The sequence below is a fragment of the Manihot esculenta genome, chromosome 2 (assembly GCF_001659605.2).
Source record: "Manihot esculenta cultivar AM560-2 chromosome 2, M.esculenta_v8, whole genome shotgun sequence".
Lineage (NCBI taxonomy): Eukaryota > Viridiplantae > Streptophyta > Magnoliopsida > Malpighiales > Euphorbiaceae > Manihot > Manihot esculenta.
This window is the reverse complement of record NC_035162.2, coordinates 35,651,952-35,676,074: the sequence shown is the minus strand read 5'-3', so window position 1 is coordinate 35,676,074 and position 24,123 is coordinate 35,651,952.

Genomic DNA, 24,123 nt, shown 5'->3' with positions numbered 1-24,123 from the left:
ACTAACCTATAACCCCAACAAACATAGCAAACAACACTGAAACATGCATAAACACACAAATCACCAAAAACTTCCATAAAACCTAATCATGCATACTACCCATACAACTCCCTTAAAACCTTTAAAAACTAAGAAAGGAAGTTCAGGATCTTCACTTACCTCTATCAAACAAGGAAAACAACGATCCTAACGTGGAGATATGAAGAACTCTTCTCCCAAAATCTCCAAGCTTCCAAACTTGCTCTTTTTGCTCAAAAACTTCAAAACCATAAGAAAATCACTCAAAACCATGAAAGATTTGAGAAAACACATGAATCACACAAGGAGGATCAAGTCTCACCTCAGCTCGTGCAAATGGAAAGGAAACCTTATCCATTTGACCGACCTAGGGCCTTTTATAGGTGGCTGGCCAGACCACCTTCGGCGGCCAAACGTGAAACCCGAAAGCCATGCAAGTTCGACGGCCGAAAGTGACCTTCGGCGGCCGAACCTTGGCTGTTCTGCCTTGGTGCTTTTCTTTCAAAAACTCATTCCTTTAAACACTTTAAAACATTTAAAACTTGTTAAAAACATATAAAAACATACCCCGGACCCTTCTAGGGCATTCCGACATTAGAATCCACCGGACTACAGGAATTTCGACGCCGCACTCTAGCCGGATATTACATGGGGTCCTCGGTTTCTCGGGTCCGATCCTACACAGGTGGACTCGAATGAGGGACCAAACATAGACTAACATGACTCTAAACAACTCCCCAAAAACCCCCTAAAACACCTCAAAACTTTCATGCAAAACAGGCAAAGGAAGGCTGGACAGGGCACCTTCGGCGGCACCTTCGGCGGCCGAACCCCTCTCCAGATCTGAAAGTCATGCACCTTCGGCGGCACCTTCGGCGGCCGAAAGTTCCCTCCAGATCCGAAACTCATGCATGTTCGGCAGCAGGTTCGACGGCCGAAACTGCCCTCCAGAGCCGAAAGTCCAAACTTTCGGGGGCAAGCTTAGGCGGCCAAAACATGCCTCCACAGGTACGTTCGGTGGCCGAATATGGCTTCGGCTGCCAAACCTGAGTTCTTCCAGAAATGGCAGAACTCAGCCATTCAATGCATCTATGCCTCCCAACTCTCCAAACTCACATCCAACACTTCCAAAACATGCATATACACACACATAAGCATATAGGGGTCTCAAACTAGCCTAAACCCCAACAACAACACATATAGCAACTCATACAACATACATTATCCATATAACTCACATAAACCCTAACATTAAACAACTAACTTAAACAACAACTAGCTTAAACATGCATTTCTACCCCATAAACCTTCATAAAACTTGCTTAAAACATCGAAGAAGATAAGGATCGACGCTTACCTCTTGAAGATCGAGAGAAGGTGTGACCTAACTTGGAGATTTGGGGAAAACGGGTTCTGGAGATCTCCAAGCTTCACAACTTCAATCTAAGCTCAAAATCTTCAAAAACCAAGTTAAATCTTGTTAAAACTTGAAAGATTTGAGGAAAATCATCAAAACCAACCATGAGAGGGCATGGACTCACCGTTGATCGAAAATGGGGAAGAAAACTTGCCCGTTTTCGGACATGGGGCCTTTTATAGGTGGCTGGCCAGACCACCTTCGAAGGCCAAAGGTGCTCTCTAAACTCCACAATGTTCGGCGGCCGAACCTGGATTTCCCTCTATGGTCTTTTTCATTCAAAACTCAATTTCTTTCTTACTTAAAACCATAAAATACATAAAAACATTTCATAAAAACATGATTTTACCCTTCTAGAGGATTCTGACATCCGAGATTCCACCGGACGGTAGGAATTCCGATACCGGAGTCTAGCCGGGTATTACATCAACGATCAGCTCTATTAATACCCCAACTACCAATCCCAACTCGTTGTGATAAATGACTAATTAGACTCCGTCAGAAATTTTAACCAATATCGTTTGGTTAAGACGATATAAGAGAAAAAAATAGGCTGAAAAGACGAACAGTCTTATTGAAATTCTTCAAATATTGAAAAAATGAGTTTCTAATAGTCAAGGTGGGCTATTTATAATAGAAACAAAACCCTAATATGCAAAATTATGAAAATATCTAAAATATTCAAAAAATAATTAAAATGCAAAATTTACCCCTAAATGATGGAATTTCCATATCAAACTTTGTGACAGGCCTACGATCCTTGTCATATTTTTGAAAGTCGTACACCTTGAAATTTCCTTTCCGAAAAGCTATCGTGGGTCTCCATCGAACATCAACAGCAAAAGTTAGGTTTGGTCCAAGTCTACCGTAAAATCCAAGACTAGTTACTCCATGTCATTCCCTTCCACTTGTAAAGAACTCGACCTCGAGTTATCATCAGCAGGGTAGTATTGAAATAGATCTGCCACGTTAAACGTCTTGGAAATTTTAATCTCATGTGCGAGGTCAAGAACATAGGCATTGTCATTAATATTCTAATGATCCGGAATGGGCCAATTTTCTTGGCGTCAAGTTATTTCTATCCTCCACCACGCTCTTTGCGTAAATACACCATAACTTGGTCACCGACATTGAATGACTTGAAACGCCTATGTTTATTAGCTATAGCTTTATATTTGTCATTGGCTTTTGTAAGGCATTGTTGTACCTGTTTGAAAACATCCACGTGCTGCTTTGCCAAGTTGCTTGCTGCAATACTGTTGTGAGAACCTGTAGGAAGGGCAATAAGATCAACTGTATGCACTGGGACTTTCCTGTACACAACTGCAAATGGTGATATCTTTGAGGAGCTGTGGACAACACTGTTATAAACAAATTCTACTTGTGCAAGAGCAAGATCCCAATCAGTTTTCTTATTACTGCAGATGCAGCACAAAAGATTGCCAAGTGTGCGCTTCACCACTTCAGTTTGTCCATCATATTGGAGATGGGCAGCACTGCTGTATTGAAGTTCAGTTCCAAAATGTTTCCATAAAGTCACCCAAAAGTGAGCTAAAAACTTCACATCTCTGTCAGAAGTAATGGTCTTAGGGACGCCATGTAAGCGAACAACCTCCTAGAAAAATAGTTTTGCAACATGAGAAGCATTATTAGTTTTCTTGCAAGGAATGAAATGCGCAATTTTGGAGAACCTGTCAACAACAACAAAAATGGCATCAGATCCACGTTGAGTACGTGGAAGACTAAGAACAAAATACATAGACAAATCCTCCCAAGGATGTACAGGAACAGTCAGTGGAGTGTATAAGACTGTATTTTGCGAATATCCCTTTTGAGTCTGAACTGGGCACTTTTGGACCATCCGACCTGTATCCCTTTTTAATTGTGGCCAGTAAAAATGCTCCTCCAACCCAGCAATAGTCTTATCACGCCCCAAATGACCACTCAAACCTCCTCCATGGACCTCCCAAATCAGCTTTTCCCGCAAAGAAGATCGAGAAATGCATAACCTGTTCTCCTTAAAAAGAAAGCCATCATGTATTAAGAACCCATCAGCAGGCTGGTGAGCCTGGACTCTAGCCCATAAATCAACAAGGTCATCATCTGTAGCATACAAATCATTCAGAAATTCAAAACCTACAACCTCTTGATTCACTGTAATCAACAGAGCAGCCCTCCTACTCAAAGTATTTGCCACCTTATTACTATGGCCAGCCTTTTGTTTTATGACATAATGAAAGGCTCCAAAGTAAGCTGCCTATTGAGCATGCATCTTATTCGCATATTTTTTGAGTTTTAAAATGGATCAAAGATTGATGATCTTTGTGAATAATAAACTCTCGCCCCATCAGATACTACTCCCAAGTTTTAAAAGCTCGGAATACTGCATATAACTCTTGCTCATAAGTGGATCACTTCTTTCTAGCTTCATTCAATTTCTCACTAAAGAAAGCAATAGGCCTATTAGACTGTGACAATACTCTGCCAATCCCAACTCCACAAGCATCACATTCAACCTCAAACAATTTATCAAAATCGGGTAGAGCAAGAATAGGGGCAGAAGTAAGCTTATCTTTAATCTCTTGAAAGATATTGTTGGTAGCATCAGTCTAAGCAAATTTTTGCACTCTCTCTTTCTTCAAGTCATTTGTGATAGGGGCAACGATGCTACTGAAATTTCTGATAAACCGTCGATAGAAAGTAGCAAGGCCATGAAAGCTGCAAACTTTAGAAATAGTTTTTGGGATGGGCCAATTCTGTATTGCTTCTACCTTATTCTCATCAACATGTATCCCTTTTGCACTAACAACGAATCCCAGGAATAGAATGCGCTCCGTCATATAAATGCACTTCTTAAGATTTATCACTAACTCACCTTCTTGCAAGGCTGTCATGACTTGACGGAGATGCTGTAAATGTTGTTCTTCGCTGCGACTAAAAATCAAGATGTCATCAAAATAAACAACCACAAATTTGCGTAAAAAATGACGCAAAACTTAGTTCATAAATCACATAAATGTGCTAGGTGCATTCGTCAAACCAAAGGGCATAACTAGCCACTCATACAAGCCTTCCTTAGTCTTAAAAGCGGTCTTCCATTCATCTCCCTCCTTGATCCGAACTTGGTGATAGTCACTTTTAGGATCGATCTTAGAGAAGACTTTAGACCCGGATAGCTGATCCAGCATGTCATCCAATCGTGGAATAGGAAATCGATACTGAACTGTAATTTTGTTGATGGCCCTACTATCCACGCACATTCTCCAAGTCCCATCTTTATTTGGAACTAATATTGCAGGTACTCCACAAGGGCTAATGCTCTCCCAAATATGCCCCTTCTTCAGTAATTCTTCAACTTGTTCTTGGAGGATTTCACTCTCCTTTGGACTCATCTTATAATGAGGCAGATTTGGTAATTTTAATTTAGGAATGAGATTAATCTGATGTTGGATATCCCGCAGAGGTGGAAGCTTAGATGATTCCTCCACTATCTTAGGAAACTCCTTCAATAGCTCTTTGTCGGGTGGTGGTAAAGAGGCTACATCCTTCATTGCACCTTTTGCTCTCACCAATAAAGCCAGTGTGCCTCTAGACTTTTCAACTGCACCTGATAGCCTTTGCACTCCCTTGGAAATAGCAACATTCTTCCCTTCCACTTTAGAATGTTTCGCAAAACCGGAAGGCAAGATAGTCATCTTTTTTTGATTCCACGTGAACATTATGAATTCTCCTTCCTCTTATGCAAAGCATCAACATCGAACTGCCAAGGGCGACCTAGCAAAATTCCTCAGCAATCCATATCCATAACTTCTCAATTAACGGGTTGAGTAGAATATTTACCGATCGAGATAGACACGCTACAGATTCTGTTGACCACAATTGTCGGACCTTCCTTAATCCATCCAACTTTGTATGGTGAAGGGTGTGGCTGTGTAGGCAACTGCAATTTCTCCATTAATTGCTTAGCTATCAGATTCTCATAACTGTAGCTATCTATAATTAGCCTGCAAATTGCTTCTCCTACTCGATACTTTGCTTGGAAAATCTTCCTCCTTTGCATCTCATCCTCCTGTTTTGTTGAGCATAAGATTTTCTTCACCATATAGGTGACCTCTCCATCTTCGGAACCAGCAATGGATCCATCATTGTCTTCCACTTCCTTGTCATTTTCAGCCACCTGCTCAACTGTAATACCCGGCTAGACTCCGGTATCGGAATTCCTACCGTCCGGTGGAATTTGGATGTCGGAGACCTCTAGAAGGGTAGAAACATGTTTTTTTATAAAATGTTTTCATGTATTTTAATGGTTTTAAGTATGAAATTAAAGGAGTTTTTACATGAAAAATCTTTGGAGGAAAACCCAGGTTCGGCCGCCGAAAGTCAAGTTCGGCCGCCGAACATGCATGCGTTTTGGAGGCATGTTAGGCCTCCGAAAGCATGAGTGAGGGAAGTCCAGGTTCGGCCGCCGAAACTCAAGTTCGGCCGCCGAACATGGCATGCATGCGGAGGCACTTTCGGCCCCCGAACGTGGCCTGGCCAGCCACCTATAAAAGGGGCACTTAGCCGACATGGGCGAGCTTTCTCCCATTTTCGGCCACAGCTAGCTTCCGACCTCCCTCTCCCCAAATCTTGTGTTCTTTCTCCAAATCTCCTCCATTTTTCTTGAGTTTTAACCTCACATTGCAAGTTTTGAGCATTTAAAACAAGTTTTGGAGTTTTGGAAACTCATGAGCTCATTTGCTTGGATCTCCGAGTTTTGGTCGTCTCATTCTCGATCTTCAAGAGGTAAGAGCCGATCTTAAGCTCCATGTATGTTTTAAACAAGTTTTATGAAGTTTTATGGGGTAGAAATGCATGTTTAAGTTAGTTAAGCTATGTTAGGTTTTATGTGATTTATGGACAATGTGGCATGTTTGAGTATGTTTGAAGTGTTGTAGTTGGGGTATATGTTTGTTTGAGGCCCCTAGGAGCTTGTATGCATGTTTTTGTTGAGTGGTATGCATGATTTAAGCTTGGGAGGCGAAATGTGCATAGGAGAGCTGAGTTTCTGCCATTCGGGAGAAGCTCAGGTTCGGCCGCCGAAGGGACTTTCGGCCGCCGAACCCTCTTGTGGAGGCAGCTTTCGGCTACCGAAGCCTGCCCCCGAAAGAAGACTTTCGTCTCTGTCTGGGACTTTCGGCCGCCGAAGGTGCCGCCGAAAGTGCCTGACTTTCGGCTCTGGAGGGACTTTCGGCCGCCGAACCTGCCGCCGAAAGTGCCCTGTTCAGCCATTTCATGCATGTGTTCCTATGATTATTTCATGATGTTTTAGGGGGTTTTTGGGGAGGATATTAGAGTTGTGTTTATGTATGTTTGGTCCCTCATTGGAGTCCACCTGTGTAGGTTCGGACCCGAGGAACCGAGGACCCCAGCAGTGAGCCAGCTGCTACAGAGCTGTCAGAGCTAGCCAGAGGTGAGTGGAATAAACCTTATGTTTTTAAATTAACGACATATGAAATCAGAGCATGACACATGCATCATGAATACCATGTGATACTTTAGGTTGTTTGCATTAGATTCCATGAATATGTTGCATTGCATACTTGATGATGTTGTGGATGAATGTTGAATGATCCTCTAGTCCTCTTATGTTATGATGTGATGATGTTATGGTACGAAAGGCCAGTGAGGCCCATTCTACGCCCCTGGCACAGAGTAAGAGAAAGACCAGTGAGGCCCATTCTACGCCCCTGGCATATTGGAATGTTATGTTATGTTATGTAGAGTAAGAGAAAGACTAGTGAGGCCCATTCTACGCCCCTGGCATGATTGGACTATGTTGAGGACTAGTGGTGACAAGTTCATCCTTGTTGTGACTTGTCTGTGCTGTGTTGCATTTCATGAAAGCATGAAATAAAATAAACTGTTTTTATTATTCTGCTCACTGGGCTCTTGTAGCTCACCCCATTCCCTTAACCCCCAGGCTTGCAGGTACAGGGTAGACAGAGAAGTCAAGAAGAGTAAAGTCGTGCTTATGTAATAGATAGAAAGTGGACATGACAAATTGTATAATGATGTAATGTTGTGATTAGACATGTTATGTATAATGTATGGAGGATTAGAGATTGTGCTTGACCATATGAGTTTTGTTATTCCTTTTATTACATGATCTCAGATGTTTCATGATATGGATGTAAACCAGCTCAACGTATGAATGTTGCCCATTTGGGGAAATGATGAGATCCCTAGAGGATTAATGTATAGTTATGTTTATGTTTATGTAATACACAGGTTGAGCTTGGTCGATATATGAGAATGTTTATAGATTCTTTGAGTTTGTTTGATCATGTATGGGATTTACAGGTTTACAGGTTACATGTCAGGCTTGCTACGGGTCCCGACGGCCTTACGCTGATCTGGATCCTAGCGCCGGTAGCGATCCGGATTTCCGGGCTGTTACAGAGTGGTATCAGAGCACCTAGGTTCATATGGTCGGACCTAGCGTGTTGGGCTCATAGAGGTTATAGAAGGTCAAGCACAATAGGAAAGGTCATGTCCACTAGGATAGGATGTAGAGTCCTGTCTTGCCATGATGATGTGATATGCCATGATAATATGCATGAGCATAAATGATATGTTATGTATGCTATGTATGTGATGTAGGTTCATGTGTTTCCACATGAACCATATGATGCTAATGCTTATGAGTTATGTGCTGCTTTTCAGAAAACAGGATGAGAGGAACTCGTCGATCTGCACGATTGACTGGAGTACCACCAGAGGATAAGGGCACGAGCGCCCGTCCTCTAGCATTGCCTAGGGCAATGTCATGTAGAGCAAACAGAGAAAGAGTGCCAAGGGACCCTAGAAGGTCCTTTGATACTAGCAGAAGGGGGACAGAAAGAGGAGGAAGTTTTTCAGATGTGAGGGAGGTTATGGAAGAAGATCAGAGGAGGGATGGGGATCTGGATGTTAGCATGTCGGAAGAAGGGACAGGGGAGTCACAAGGAGGCACACAGGCCTCGGGGTATATTTTTCCACCCTATTACCCACCCTTTGCACAGAGTTCAGGGTATCCGATGGGCAACACATCGAATTACTCCAGTTTTAACCCCTACCCTACCTACATGCCTTATCCACCATACACACAGTACCCCATGTACCCACCCCCACCATATTATCCAGATACAGCACACCCTACCCCAAGGGATGCTGCACCTCCACCACCACCACCAGCACCTACTGTCCCAGAAACCCAAGCACCTAGACCTACTTCATCTGGAGGGAGTAAGGTCAAGATGATTGACTACATAAAGTTGGGTGCCCCATAGTTTGAAACCGGTGATGATCCTTTCGTGTACCTTGAGAGAGTCAAGGTGACTACAGATGAGATAGGGGCGGATGACAGTAGAGCCATTCAGATGGCCGGGTTCACATTGAAATGTAAGAAGGCTCGTGAATGGTTCAAGAACTATGTGAACCCTAGGGTGGACAGCATGTCTTGGGAGGAGTTTGCAAACGAGTTTGCAGGATGGGCTTTCCCTGAAAGCTCCAGAGAGCTGAAGATGATAGAGTTTGAGCAGCTGAGGCAAACAGATGATATGAGTGTAGATGAGTACACTGACAGGTTCATGGAGTTGTTGCCATTTGCTGGGCAGAACTGACTCGCGGTTGTCGAAGCCGGTCAAAAATAACCTTTCTGGTTATCAACAATTTACAACTGCAGATAGTGGTGAAAGGATCGAATCCACAGGGAATTGAGAACTTACCTATTTTCCTTATCAAGACCAATAAAATAAACTGAAACAAAAATAAATTGAAAAAGAAGAAAACTGAAAACGAGATAAACTGAAAACAAGATAAACTGAAACGAGATAAAACTAAAACGAGATAAAACTGAAACGAGATAAATCTGAAACGAGATAAAACTGAAAGAGAAATAAACAGAAAGCAAAATAAACTTGAAATGAGATAAAACTGAAACCAACTAAACTGAAAGTAAAATGGGGGGTTTTGAGATTGATTTAATTAATCTAAAACTGAAAGCAATAAAAATAAAGTGAATAATAAAATAAAAGAGAAATAAATAATAAGAAAGATCTAGTTGAAGTATTGGATCCACTTTAGTTGTCGGGATTGATCACAGACACTTTATTCTTTTGGGTTGATTCAATAGATCAGTTATGGAGATGGAAGACGCTTCTTACCACCATTATCTCTCCTTAGGAATAAATTAATTAGGGAACGTCCTCTAATTAATTACTAATTAACAAATTGCCAAGGAACGTCCTTGGGCCTTAGGCATCAAAACAATTGTCAATTGCATTAAGAAATAGAGAGATCCAATCCTAGCTACCCAAACGTATGGAGACAATGCTAGATCATGCAATTTCCTTGGGTTTGATCCCAAGTGTTCTCATGTAAGAATAATCTAAGCAATTACGGACTTAAATCATTCAAACTAACAAATAATTATTTTGCAATCAAAAATCAACGTAGATCTCAATAACAAAATAATATGAGAATTAAATATGAAATTGCATGAATATTGAATTCCCAAAAATTAAACAATATTTGATCAAGTCTCACAACCCATTAACAAACTAAAGTTTCAACCAATATTCAACTAGATAAAAGAAATCAGCCACTCATTGGCTGAATTAAAAACAGAAAAATAAAAATAAAAGAGAAAAGAAGAAAAGAACCAAGCCTTGCGCCGAGCTGCCGAGAGGAGGAATTCTCTCTCTTCTTGTGTTCTTGAGGCCTTTAAATAGGTGTTGAGAGGCTGCCTATTTCCTTTTTAGTATCCATGAGTCTTTTGGAGGCTTCCCAAAGTGCCCTTGGTGAGTTATGTGCCTTCTTTGTGCATGGGTGAAGACAAAAACGTGGAGCATGCAAGTGGGGGCTCTTTAGTCTTTTAATTGCTGTCCAAGATCTTCAAGATACTGCCCAAGGTGTGTCCAAGAGGCTGCCCACGTTTTTGGAGTGTGCCCATTCACTAAAGAGGAAGGTGGAGCCTTTTATGGAAACTTGAATGTGCATGGCATAAAGTGGGAAACATGTGATCTTGAGATTTGGCTTCCTTAATGAGTGGGATCTTGAAATCCAATATCTGAATATGAATCTTGGAGATATGAATTTCAAAAATACTTTCCTCCTTTGGCTCTTCAATTATGGCAGCTTGAGATGTGGCTTCTAGAATAAGGAAAAGGCAACTTGGTGATTTGAAATTTGAATTTCAAATTGCTTTGGCTGAATGTTCTTTCCTTCTTTACCACTTTCCTTATTTAGAACTTTCCATATTTAGCTTGACTTGATTTCAACTTGGCAGGCTTGCTCTCTTTTGCTCCTAATAAGGTAGTTTTAGGGGTATTTTCTCCAAAGTGTCCTTTTATACCATTTTCTGCAAAATAATATTAAAAGCAATAAATTAAGCAGAAATTATGTAAATATTCATCAATAATATTAGTATAAAATGGACTAAATTATGCTCTATCAAATACCCCCGCACTTAAGCTTTTGCTTGTCCTCAAGCAAATAAACATAGTCAAATAAGCTTTCCTTGCTCTAGATCCTTATTACCACTTAAGATCTTACTCTAGACACCCATTTTGAAGCATTGCAGTGAAGAATATATGCATGAAGATTACTCACCTTTCTCCTTGTTTCCCTTTGCTTACCATGGCTAGGATTTGTTTTCCTCAAGAGGGACCATGCACATTATATGTTAAGACTTTTTCTAGCTTTTGGTGTGACTTGCCCTTACCTTGAAGTACTTTATTCAGGCTTTTGCACTTTAGATCTTGCTTGGAAAGGTCACCAACCTATTTTTGATATACTTTTAGATATTTCAGTTGGTCACCTATCCAAGTGGCTACTAGCCTTGTTCATAGTCTTTTGACCATTGGAACAGTTTTTTTTTTATTTTTTTATTTTTTATTTTATGTGCTTTTGAAGGCTTTGCCTTTGCTGAATTTTCTTTCTCTCAATGATTTGGGCAAATCAACACCTATTGCTAAAGCAAGTCATGTTAAGTTCATTCACACAATTTTATTTTAGTCCACTTCAATCGAGGGTCATCAGTATATTTTTCACCATTAGCAAGCTCTAAGATTCAATTCAAAAGGTAATTCTCAAACATGAATATAGCTCACTGCAATTGATTCAACATAAGTTTAAAGAGTTATCACATCAATGGGGTCATGGCAAGAAAGGACTCATCTAACATAGTTCATCAGTTTGAGTAGAGCAAAACAAAAAGAAAAAGAAGGTTGTGGTTGTGTGTGTTTTATTGAAAGCAAAAATAACAAAAATGAAAAAATTTCACCTAATGCAAGCAAACTAAAAATTAAAGCAAAAACAGACTTAAAAATAAAAATTCAGAGATATGCACCCCCACACCTAAATCATGCATTGTCCTCAATGTATTGGAAACATAAAAGAACAAAGGAAACTAAGTACTTCCCTGGGTGTGGTGTGCATGGCGTGATCCATTTGATCAAGGCTCAAGTGATTGGCGAAGGGAAAAGAGTCCCAACTGCATTGAGCAAAAAGTGTAGCACTCCTTTTGATTTTGTCATAGCCCATCCTATTTTTTCCATGTACTCATGAAGCAACATGATTAGCCTCTCCTCTTTCAGATGAGGTGTGCCTCTGTTAGTGTATATGCCCTAGGCCATTATCTTGTACCTTTTTGTATGTCATTTTTGTTATAAATAAAAGAGGTTTTTATCATTATTATTTGTTTGCATGTTACATAATAATGATTATCATCCCTGGTTACTTATTATTATGTTGATAATAATAAAATATAACTAGTATGATTATTGATTGATAATCATGAGATGATTATGTATATGTTGATATAAATCAATAATCATAAATACTTGTTAGAGAACAAAGTATTGGATGGACCCGCATTGAGATCACTACATGGGTCATTGTCATAAGTGAATCTCAAAGTAGTTATGTCTTAATCCTTTGACTTGAGATTGTCATAGTTTCCAACATAAGGACTGTTATGTTTTGACATAATCAAACGTTGTCTTTAATCGGACAATCATAAAGGTTATGATTGAGCATAATAGAAATTATGTAGAGGAAAATGAACAATCAAGATAGGATTTGTCCCTCTCTATGAGAGAGATATCTTCTGGGCCCCTCGATAAGTGAGACTGAGAAATGCATGGCCGTGCTCAAATGAATTGATAGTGTGATCAATATCATTTGAATTTATCAGTCTACTTAGAGATCGAGAAATCATAAGTTTGAACATTATAAGTTTGACATTGACCATGACTTATGTTCAAACTAGATATCGTGAGACAAAGGGATTAATACATGTTCTATTTAATAGGCTTTATCGGACTATTGATCCTCATATTAGTTGGGTAGTCATAATGTCTTGCTAGAGGCCACTTATGACTTATAGGCCTTGTTGGACTGGGCCTATTGCCAATTAATATGAGCCTATTGGGTCACACACAAGAACGTTGTTGATGTGCTATATTAATGGGCTAAAAGCCCATTAGTATAATTAATAATAATAAAGTGTTATTATTATTAATATTATTATTAATATTAATTATTAATATAATTAATAATAATAAGTGTTATTATTATTAATAATAATAATTTATTATGAGATAATAATATTTAAAAGATCTGCAGTCTATCTGTAAGTGTTACAGATAAAGGACTCTATCAGATAAAGATATTTGAGTATCTGTGAGATTGTGATAGTGGGTTCTAAGCACAACTCTTTTAGGAAAAGAGTTGTGGGAAAATAAAAAGACTGAGGCCTATAAATACTCCTTCTACAGATTGAGTAGTGGGTTTTGTAAAGTTTTGAGAAAACTCAATCTAAAAGATTGTAGATCATAGAGCACATAATCTATCCATCTTGAAAAGAGCTAGCACTCTAGAAGGATAGAAGACGTTCGTGTGGATACCATAGAGGGTGTTCGTTTGAAAAGGCAGCACCATCAGTCCGCCAGTGTATCTTCACTACGAGATTAACAGGTTAGTCTCACATCTTTCTTATGATTTAAACGGAGCACTCGGATTCTGGGAAAGGAAATCCAAAATTTTATTTTTCCGCTGCGCAATTAGATTGCAATTAATCTCGGGATTTCCCAACAGTGGTATCAGAGCCTACCTGTGCTTTTCGTTTAAATTAATTATGCCATGATTGAAATTATATATGCGATATATATTTATTAGAATGGCATGATAATTATGGTTAAATTTATGAATGAATGATTGGATCGTTAAGATTGTTAGAAAAATTAAATTAAAATTTTTCTTTTTGGATCTAGAATCAAAATTGTTTTGATTCGTTGTTTTATATTTTAATTGTTAAAATTAAAGCAACAACATTAAATAAAAAAAAAAGGGAAATTCAATTTCTGGAAATCGTGTTCACAATGAACACTATTCTTGCGGGCATGGACAGTTTGAGTACGCCCAAACAACGGATGTTGCACGCCTGTCAATCGGCGTTGCATGGACGGTGGACCGCGCGCCCCGTGGGTCGTGTGCCCCGTGGGTCGCGCGCCCCGTCGGTGGCGCGCCCCGTGGGTCGGGCGCCCAGTGGGTTGCGCGCCCCGGGGATTGGCGTTTCCTCGGCAGCGATCGCAGGATGAACCCAACAGCCTCGACGTCTCCGGGGAGCGCAAGTGTTGCGCCGTCTCCAGCCTCTGGGGCTGGTGGCTTGAGCGGCCAAGGAATGTCCGGTGGGCCGCCGGGGCTTCGAAGCCGAGATGTGTCTCGGCTCCTCGTGATTTCTTCGAATCGCGAGCCGCCGGAGTCGTTTTCGAGCTCAACTGCGAATGGAAGATCGGGATTGCGCAACTGTTGCGCGATCTGGTGGTTGACCTCACCGTCGACGGCAATCCGTGCTGGCGAAGAGGAGCGGGCTGCTGGATGTCGGGTAGGGCTTCTTCCTGAGGAAGAAGAAGCCCTAAATTACCATACTGCCCCTGAATAAAAATTAAAAAAAAAAAAGGAAAATAAATTAACATTTAAAATAATAATAATAAGAAAATAAATTTTAAAATTATTAGTCTTTAAATTAGATTTAGATGACTATATTTTAAATTATTTTCTTTAGTCTTTAAATTAGATTTAAATGGCTATGTTTTATTATTATTTTTAGTCTTTTAAATGAGATTTAAATGACTATATTTTATTATTTTATTTTAGTCTTTAAATCAGATTTAAATGACTATATTTTATTATTTTGTCATATGTTAGTATGAGATACTATGCATTATGTATGCATATAGGATGCTATAATATATATATGCAAGACAAAATAATTATAAGAAAATAGAAAATAAATTATTTTATTTTAGTCTTTAAATCAGATTTAAATGACTATGTAAAATAATTTTATTATTTTGTTATACATTAGTATGAGATACTATGCATGATGGTTTATATATGTATGCATATTGGATGCTATAATATATATATGCAAGACAAAATAATTAAAATTAAAAGTTAAACCCTCACTCTAAAATTTTAAGTTTTAATGCCACCCATATATTAAAAACCTATCAAGACTAAGATCACCAAAATGCAGGTTTTGCCAAAGCAAAGTGCATTAGGATTATCCTAGTAAGGTAGGATGAGTAATGGTTACTCATTTATTTAATTTTGGTTGAGCTTAATTAGGCTATCAAAACGGTTTTGGGCCTAAGGCATTAGATGAGGTATAACATGCATTTGACATATGATGTCAATACCTCATAATTTAAGAGTTACATTAGATGTAATTGGTAAGGGGTTACCTACCTAAATAACTTAATTCTAAGCGTCATGCCAAAGCTGACTTAGAATTAGGTGAAATATGGATCTTAGCCCACTAAAATATTATTATTTTGAGGGTTATATTTTAGTGGGAGATTATTATCACCTCAATATTAATTTGTCTACTAGATTAATTATATTTGCATATTTTTGTAGATAATTATAGCTGCTAATAACAATTCCACCTTATCACTGCGATCTATCCTTGAGAAGGATAAACTGAAAGAAAATGGGACTAATTTTATTGACTGGTTTAGAAACTTGAGAATTGTTCTCAAGCAAGAGAAAAAGTCCTACGTGCTTGATGAAGCTGTCCCTGAACCACCTCCTGCTGATGCTACTAATGCTGTTAAGAACAAGCATAAGAAGCATATGGATGATTCTAATGACATTGGATGTCTTATGTTGGCGACTATGTGCCCAGAACTTCAGAAAGATCTGGAGCACCTTGAGGCCTATGAGATGAGTGTCCATCTCAAACAAGCTTTCCAACAACAAGCTAGGCAGGATAGGTATGAAACTACCATTGCATTGCATGATTGCAAAATGGCTGAAGGTGATTCAGTTAGTGCTCATGTTTTAAAGATGAAAGGCTACATTGATCACCTTGCTAGGCTTGGCTATCCTTTGAGTTTAGAACTTTCTACGGATCTGATCCTACATTCTTTACCTAGCAGTTTTTCTCAATTTGTCATGAACTATAACATGAACAATATGGAGAAATCCATTCCTGAGTTGCATGGGATGCTAAAGACAGCTGAGGTAAATATTAAGAAAAGGCCTACCCAAATTTTGAATGTCAATAAGGGTAAGCCCATGAAAAATAAGGGGAAGCCCAAGTCTAAAGGTGGAAATGGGCCTAAGGGACGAGGCAAACCTAAATGGCAATCCAAGGCAAAAGTTCCTAAGGAAATAGTTCCTAAGGAAGGAATCTGCTTCCATTGCAAGGAACCAGGGCATTGGAAGAGAAATTGCAAACTCTATTTGGATGAGTGCAAGAAGAAGAAGAGTAGTAAGACTACGACTTCAGGTATTTATGTTATAGATATATTTCTACTTCATGGGTATTAGATACCGGATATGGTTCTCACATTTGTACAAATGTGCAGAGTCTCAAAAGGAGTAGAAAACTGAAAAGGCGAAGTGGACCTACGTGTAAGCAATGGAGCAAGAGTTGCTGCCATAGCTGTAGGGACATATGAACTTGTGTTGCCCAATGGGTTTTTGCTAGTTCTGAACAATTGCTTTTATGTTCCTACTTTGAGTAGAAATATTATCTCAGTTTCTGTTTTGGACGATGAAGGCTTTTCATTTCTTGTTAAGAATAAGAAATGCTCCATTAATAAAGATGATTTGCTTTATTGTATTGCAAATTCATATGATGGCCTTTATGTCCTTAATCTAGATGATTCTAGAGACAACAATATCTATAACATAACTTCTAAGAAAACTAAGCCAAATGAGTTAAACCCAATATATTTATGGCACTATCATCTTAGTCATATAAATGAGAATCGCATATCTAAGCTCCATAAAGATGGTTTATTAGATTCGTTTGATTTTGAATCATTTGAAAATTGTGAATCTTGTTTGCTAGGTAAGATGACAAAGGACCTTTTTACTGGACAAGGTCAAAGGGCTTCAGACTTATTGGGCTTAATACATACAGATGTTTGTGGCCCACTAAGCATTAGTGCTAGGGGAGGTTATCAGTACTTCATTACATTCACTGATGATTTCAGTAGGTATGGCTATGTCTACCTAATGAAACATAAGCATGAATCTTTTGAAATGTTTAGAACTTTTCAAAATGAAGTACAAAATCAACTTGGTAGAACTATTAAGATGCTTCGATCTGATCGAGGTGGTGAATATTTGAGCCAAGAGTTTGACGAATATCTTAGAAACTGTGGAATTGTTTCACAATTAACTCCTCCAAGAACTCCACAATGGATTGGTGTTTCTAAAAGGAAAATTCGAACTTTATTAGATATGGTTCAATCTATGATGAGTCAAACAGATCTCCCTTTATAGTTTTGGGGTTACGCCTTGGAAACAGCTGTATTCATTCTGAACCGAGTACCATGAAAGCGGTTGAAAAGACACCATATGAGTTATGGACTGGGAAAATGCCCAGTTTGTCTTTCCTTAAGATTTGCGTTGTGTAGCTTATGTGAAATGTCCAATTTCAGATAAGCTAGCTCCAAAATCTATCAAGTGCAATTTTGTGGGGTATCCTAGTGAAACCAAAGGATACTACTTCTATACTCCCTCAGAGAACAAAGTGTTTGTTGCTCGAAATGGTACCTTTTTGGAAAAGGAATTTATCTCTCAGAGATTCAGTGGGAGTACAGTGCGACTTGAGGAAACTCAAGCACCACAAGAGAGCATTGAACCGCCAGTAGAACCACTTCCAGTACCACAAACAGTTGTGGAGACTGAAAGGGTGACACAAGTCCCATGCAGATCTGATAAGACACGTCATCAGCCTGAGAGATATGGATTTCTCATGACTGATAATCGTGAACTTTTGCTCATTAATCTTGTGTTTACAAAGAGGTTAGTGGGAGTGCAGTTGTGTTTCTAGTCCTATATGTAGATGACATATTACTCATTGGAAATGATATCCCTACCTTGCAAAAGGTTAAGACTTGATTAGGGAATTCTTTTTCAATGAAGGACTTAGGTGAGGCTGCATATATCCTTGGTATTAAGATCTATGGGGATAGATCCAAGAGGATAATCGGTCTGAGTCAAAGTACTTATATTGACAAGGTGCTGAAAAGGTTCAGCATGCAAGATTCCAAAAGAGGATTCTTGCCCATGTCTCATGGTATTCATCTTAGCAAGAATCAATGTCCTATGACATCTGATGAGCGAGAACGGATGAATAAGATCCCTTATGCTTCCGCTATTGGATCTATCTTGTATGCCATGTTATGTACTAGACCAGACGTCTCATATGCCTTGAGCACAACAAGCAGATATCAGGCAGATCCCGGTGAAAGTCACTAGATAGCTGTTAAGAATATCCTAAAGTACCTTAGAAGGACTAAGGATGCATTCCTAGTTTATGGAGGGTTGGAAGACGAGCTAGTTGTAAGTGGTTACACAGATGCTAGTTTCCAAACCGACATAGATGAGTTAAGATCGCAGTCAGGATTCATATTCATTTTTAAATGGTGGAATTGTTAGTTGGAAGAGTTCCAAGCATAGCACTATAGCAGATTCTACAATAGAAGCTGAGTATATAGCAGCATCAGATGCAGCTAAAAAGGGCAGTCTGGTTGAAGGAATTCATCTCAGAGTTGGGAATGGTTCCCAGCATTGCAAAACCTATGGACTTTTATTGTGATAATAACGGTGCCATAGCACAGGCAAAGGAGCCTAGATCTCACCAGAGATCTAAACATATACTCAGACGATATCACCTTATTCGAGAGATCATTGATAGAGGAGATATCAAAATATGCAAAGTAGACACAAATGACAACATTGCAAATCCACTGACCAAGCCTCTTTCACAGATCAAGCATGATCAGCACGCTAGGTCTATGGGTATTAGATACTTATATGATTAGGCCTAGTGCAAGTGGGAGATTGTTAGTGTATATGCCCTAGGCCATTATCTTGTACCTTTTTGTATGTCATTTTTGTTATAAATAAAAGAGGTTTTTATCATTATTATTTGTTTGCATGTTACATAATAATGATTATCATCCCTGGTTACTTATTATTATGTTGATAATAATAAAATATAACTAGTATGATTATTGATTGATAATCATGAGATGATTATGTATATGTTGATATAAATCAATAATCATAAATACTTGTTAGAGAACAAAGTATTGGATGGACCCGCATTGAGATCACTACATGGGTCATTGTCATAAGTGAATCTCAAAGTAGTTATGTCTTAATCCTTTGACTTGAGATTGTCATAGTTTCCAACATAAGGACTGTTATGTTTTGACATAATCAAACGTTGTCTTTAATCGGACAATCATAAAGGTTATGATTGAGCATAATAGAAATTATGTAGAGGAAAATGAACAATCAAGATAGGATTTGTCCCTCTCTATGAGAGAGATATCTTCTGGGCCCCTCGATAAGTGAGACTGAGAAATGCATGGCCGTGCTCAAATGAATTGATAGTGTGATCAATATCATTTGAATTTATCAGTCTACTTAGAGATCGAGAAATCATAAGTTTGAACATTATAAGTTTGACATTGACCATGACTTATGTTCAAACTAGATATCGTGAGACAAAGGGATTAATACATGTTCTATTTAATAGGCTTTATCGGACTATTGATCCTCATATTAGTTGGGTAGTCATAATGTCTTGCTAGAGGCCACTTATGACTTATAGGCCTTGTTGGACTGGGCCTATTGCCAATTAATATGAGCCTATTGGGTCACACACAAGAACGTTGTTGATGTGCTATATTAATGGGCTAAAAGCCCATTAGTATAATTAATAATAATAAAGTGTTATTATTATTAATATTATTATTAATATTAATTATTAATATAATTAATAATAATAAGTGTTATTATTATTAATAATAATAATTTATTATGAGATAATAATATTTAAAAGATCTGCAGTCTATCTGTAAGTGTTACAGATAAAGGACTCTATCACATAAAGATATTTGAGTATCTGTGAGATTGTGATAGTGGGTTCTAAGCACAACTCTTTTAGGAAAAGAGTTGTGGGAAAATAAAAAGTGTAATACCCGGCTAGAATCCGGCATCGGAATTCCTGCCCTCCGGCGGAATCTAGGGTGTTGGATCTCTCTAGAAGGGGTAAAATGTATTTTCTAAATGTTTTTATAATGATTTCAATGGTTTTAATTGAAAGAGAATTGAGTTTTGAAAGGAAAAAGACCAAGGAGGCAATTGCCAGGTTCGGCCGCCGAAAGTGAAGTTCGGCCGCCGAACATGGGAAGGCTTCGGGAGCGCCTTTGGCCTCCGAAAGTCTTGTTTAAACGAGCCAAGGTTCGGCCGCCGAAAGTCAAGTTCGGCCGCCGAACATGCATGAGTTTAGGGGGCACGTTAGGCTGCCGAAGGTCTTCGACCAGGCCACCTATAAAGGGCCCTCAGATCGGAAATGGGTGAGTTTTCTCCCCATTCTCGAGCTCAGGTGAGTTTATGCCTTCCTTTGGTCGTTTTCGTGTTTTCTCTACCCATCTCTCAAGTTTTTCATGATTTCTACCCTTGTGTTGGAGATTTAAAGCTTAAAAGGAGTTTTGGGAGTTTGGAGGCTTTTGGAGCTTGGATCCTCCACACCCCCGAGTTAGGGTTCACACCACCCCTCGATCTTCAAGAGGTAAGTGTAGATCCTTGCTTCCTTAGTGTTTTTATGAAGTTTTAAGTAAGTTTTATGGTTGAGTTTGGGTAGATATGCATGTTTAGGCTTATGTGGGTTTTATACCCAATGTATGTTATGTGATGTTTGTGTTGAGGAGTTTATGTTAGTTTATGCTCCTTTATGCTTGTGGGAGTGAGTATGCATGATTGGGGGAGATTATGTGAGGATTTGGAAGAGAAATGCATGTTTTAGTTCATGAGGAGGGTTATGTGTTCTTGATCAATATTGATGGATTCTAAGTGTTTGATGCAATGTGGTAAAGGTTTAGGCCCCTATATGCATGTATGATGTGTTATGCATGTTTGTGAGTGTTGTAGAATAGGTTTGTGGTTGTTGGTTGTGTTTGGGAGGCGAAAATGCATGTTGGAGCCGAGTTTCTGCCCTTTGGCAGAAACCAGGTTCGGCCGCCGAAAGGAGTTTCGGCCGCCGAACCCTCTTTTGGAGGCAGTTTCGGCTGCCGAAGCCTGCCCCCGAAAGTGAAGTTTCGGTTCTGTCTGGGAGTTTCGGCCGCCGAAGGTGCCGCCGAACCTGCCCGAGTTTCGTCTCTGGAAGGGACTTTCGGCCGCCGAAGGTGCCGCCGAAAGTGCCCTGTCCAGCCTTTTCTTGGGCGTTTTCCCTGCATGTTTAAGTGATGTTTAGAGGGGTTTTTGGGGGTATGTTTATGAGTTGTATAGAGTATGTTTGGCACCTCATTCGAGTCCACCTGTGTAGGATCGGACCCGAGGGACCGAGGAGGCCAGTAGTGCTAGCAGTTGCAGAGTCAGTCAGCGTCTGCCAGGAGGTGAGTAGAACTAAACTTAATCTTTTATGCACAAAATCTAATGCCTAAAGCATGAGCATGCATCATGATTATGTATAGTAGGTTGATTGCACTAGTTCACGAATATGTTGCATTGCATTATTTCATGTTGATGTTGAGGTAGGGTGGACCGAGGCGACTTCAATAGCCCATATCTGTCACGAGTCTTGTCTTAGTCCTTTGAGAGCCGGACAAGTACCTGTAGGAAAGTCCATGTGAGCTCTCAGTGGACCAGACACCATGTCATGTATGTTACAGGCCTTTGTGAGCTCCTATGGGGGAGCCGGGCACCGACAGAGGGATTTTTGATGTCATGTCCATCCTCTGAGAGGAAAGATGCATGCAAAAAGTCAGACTCTCAGAAACCAGGGTCCGTGGGGAATACATCTTGCATAAGCCCCGAGACGGACAAGATTATGTGATTTCTCTGTGTTATGACGCATTTCATGAAAGCATGAATAAGAAAGAAAGAAGAAGTTAAATGAATAATAATATACCTAAAAATGGAGGAATTAAAGCAAATGTTTTTAGTAAGATAAAATCATAATTAATGAACTGTTTTCTCTGTTTCTACTCACTGGGCTTTATAGCTCACCCCTTTCCCCTAACCCCAGTTTTGCAGGTCTGAAGTTGAGTTCAGAAGTTTTCAGGGTAAAGTCAAGGCTAAGTGAAGTATGCATGTAATAGCTTAGTTTATGTTTATGTTTAGTACGTTAGAGTGGACATGTATTATAAGTTAATGAGATGTAATGTAATGTTAAGTAAAGTTTATGTTTATGGATTAGTTGTGCTTGGCCCTATAGTCTGGTTAATCCCTGCTATCGCATGGTTATGTTTATGTTTTTTTTTATGTTAAGTTGAGAACCAGGCTTGAAGTATGTAATGTTGACCCAGCTAGAGCATTTGATGAGGGCTCTAGCATGGGGAAGTTTATGTTTTCAGTTATGAGGTAGCATGCAGGTCAAGCTTGGTGTATGTTCAGTTTCACGTTTTATGTTTAAGTTTTAATCATGTATGGGATTTGACCAGGTAATAGTATGTATGTTTGGCTTGCTACGGGTCCCGGCGGCCTTAAGCCGATCTGGATCCTAGCGCCGGTGGCGGTTCGGGCCGTTACAGAGGGGTATCGGTTTCCGGGTCGTTACAGAGTGGTATCAGAGCTTTGGGCCTCGAGAGTACGGTGTGTTGCACATCGGAAAGAGGTTGACTTAGAGGTCATAGTAGGGCAAGCACATTAAGAAAGATTAAGAGTAAGAGCATGTCCACTAGGATAGGATGTCGAGTCCTGTCTTGCTATGATGATGTGATATGCCATGATTTTATGCATGTGCATTAATGTTATGTATGATATGCTATGTATGTGTGGGTTCATGTGTTTTCATATGAACCGTATGATGCTAATGATGGATTGTATGCTTGTGTGTTGTTCTTCAGAGGAGCCAGAATGCGAGGTGCTCGTCGATCTGTGGAATCGACTGGAGTTCCATCTGAGAGGGAAGGTATGGACACCTTTCCCCCTGCTCTGCCAAGAGCGCAGTCTTGGGGAGTTAGCAGATGGGAAACATCAAGGGACCCTGGAAGGTCTTTTGATGCAAGCAGAGAAGCGATGGCTCCAAGAAGGATGTCAGCTAGTATGAGGGAAGTAGAGTCAGATGTTCAGAGAAGGGATGTCAGTATGGGAGTCAGAGTACCTGAAGAAGGTATGGGAGATTCTCAGGAGGATGCTCAGACTCAGGATTCTAGGATTTCAGGTTCAGGAGGGATTGATCCCTCCACTCTGAGTACAGCTGCCACGAGAGGTAAGAAATGGAAGAGAGGTCTCAGGAAGTCGCAGAAGAAGTTTTGGCAGAATTTGAAGGCTAGTTTGGGTTTTGGTGGCTCAAGCTCTGGCTCAGGCAGTTCAAGATACTTGAGGTGCGGAAGGCCGCACAAGGGAGTCTGTCTGGCGGGGACTACAGCTTGTTTCAGGTGCAGACAGGAGGGGCACATAGCACGTGAGTGTCCTACTGCGCCCAGGTTGGCTCTGTCCCAGCAAGCAGTTTCAGGTAGATCAGCTCAGCCAGTAGCTCCAGCCATAGTTCAGGTTAGTGGTCGAGGCAGAGGAAGAGGGTCAGTCCCTCATTCTTCAGGTTCCCATGGAGAAGGTCCGTCAGCTTCAGCTCGGATCTTCACCCAAGCTCAGCAAGAGGCAGACACATCGAACATGGTGGTGCCAGGTATGCTCACTTTTGAATGTTCTGATGTGTATGTTTTGTGAACCCTAGTGTTTTTCTCTTTCTTTAGTTGCTCTAGGAACCGTCGAGAGGTTGAGTTGATAGCTTCTGGGCTAGAGTGTTCTCTTTGGTCAGTAGACTCTCGTGTGATTCATCTATGGCAGAGTCAGTCTGCCGGTCCAGTTCTGTGTCAGTTGGGAGTAGATGCCTTCCACTCGACTTTGAGGTCCTAGACTTGATTGTCTGGACGTCAATCGAGGGATGGATTTGGTTTTTCTACTCGTGGTGCTATCTTGGCCTGCAAAGACAAGGTAGTCTGGTTCAGAGGACAGGATGGGTCAAAGATTTTCTTCTGTGGGGACACAGTAAGGATGCCTAGAGGTTTGATGCCAGCCTGTAAGGTTCGTAGGGTGCGTAGGAGGGGTTGTCAGAGGGTCCTAGCTCTTGTTTGAGAGTTCAACAGTCAGGTCGGGGAACCAGCCTCAGTGCCAGTTGTTCGAGA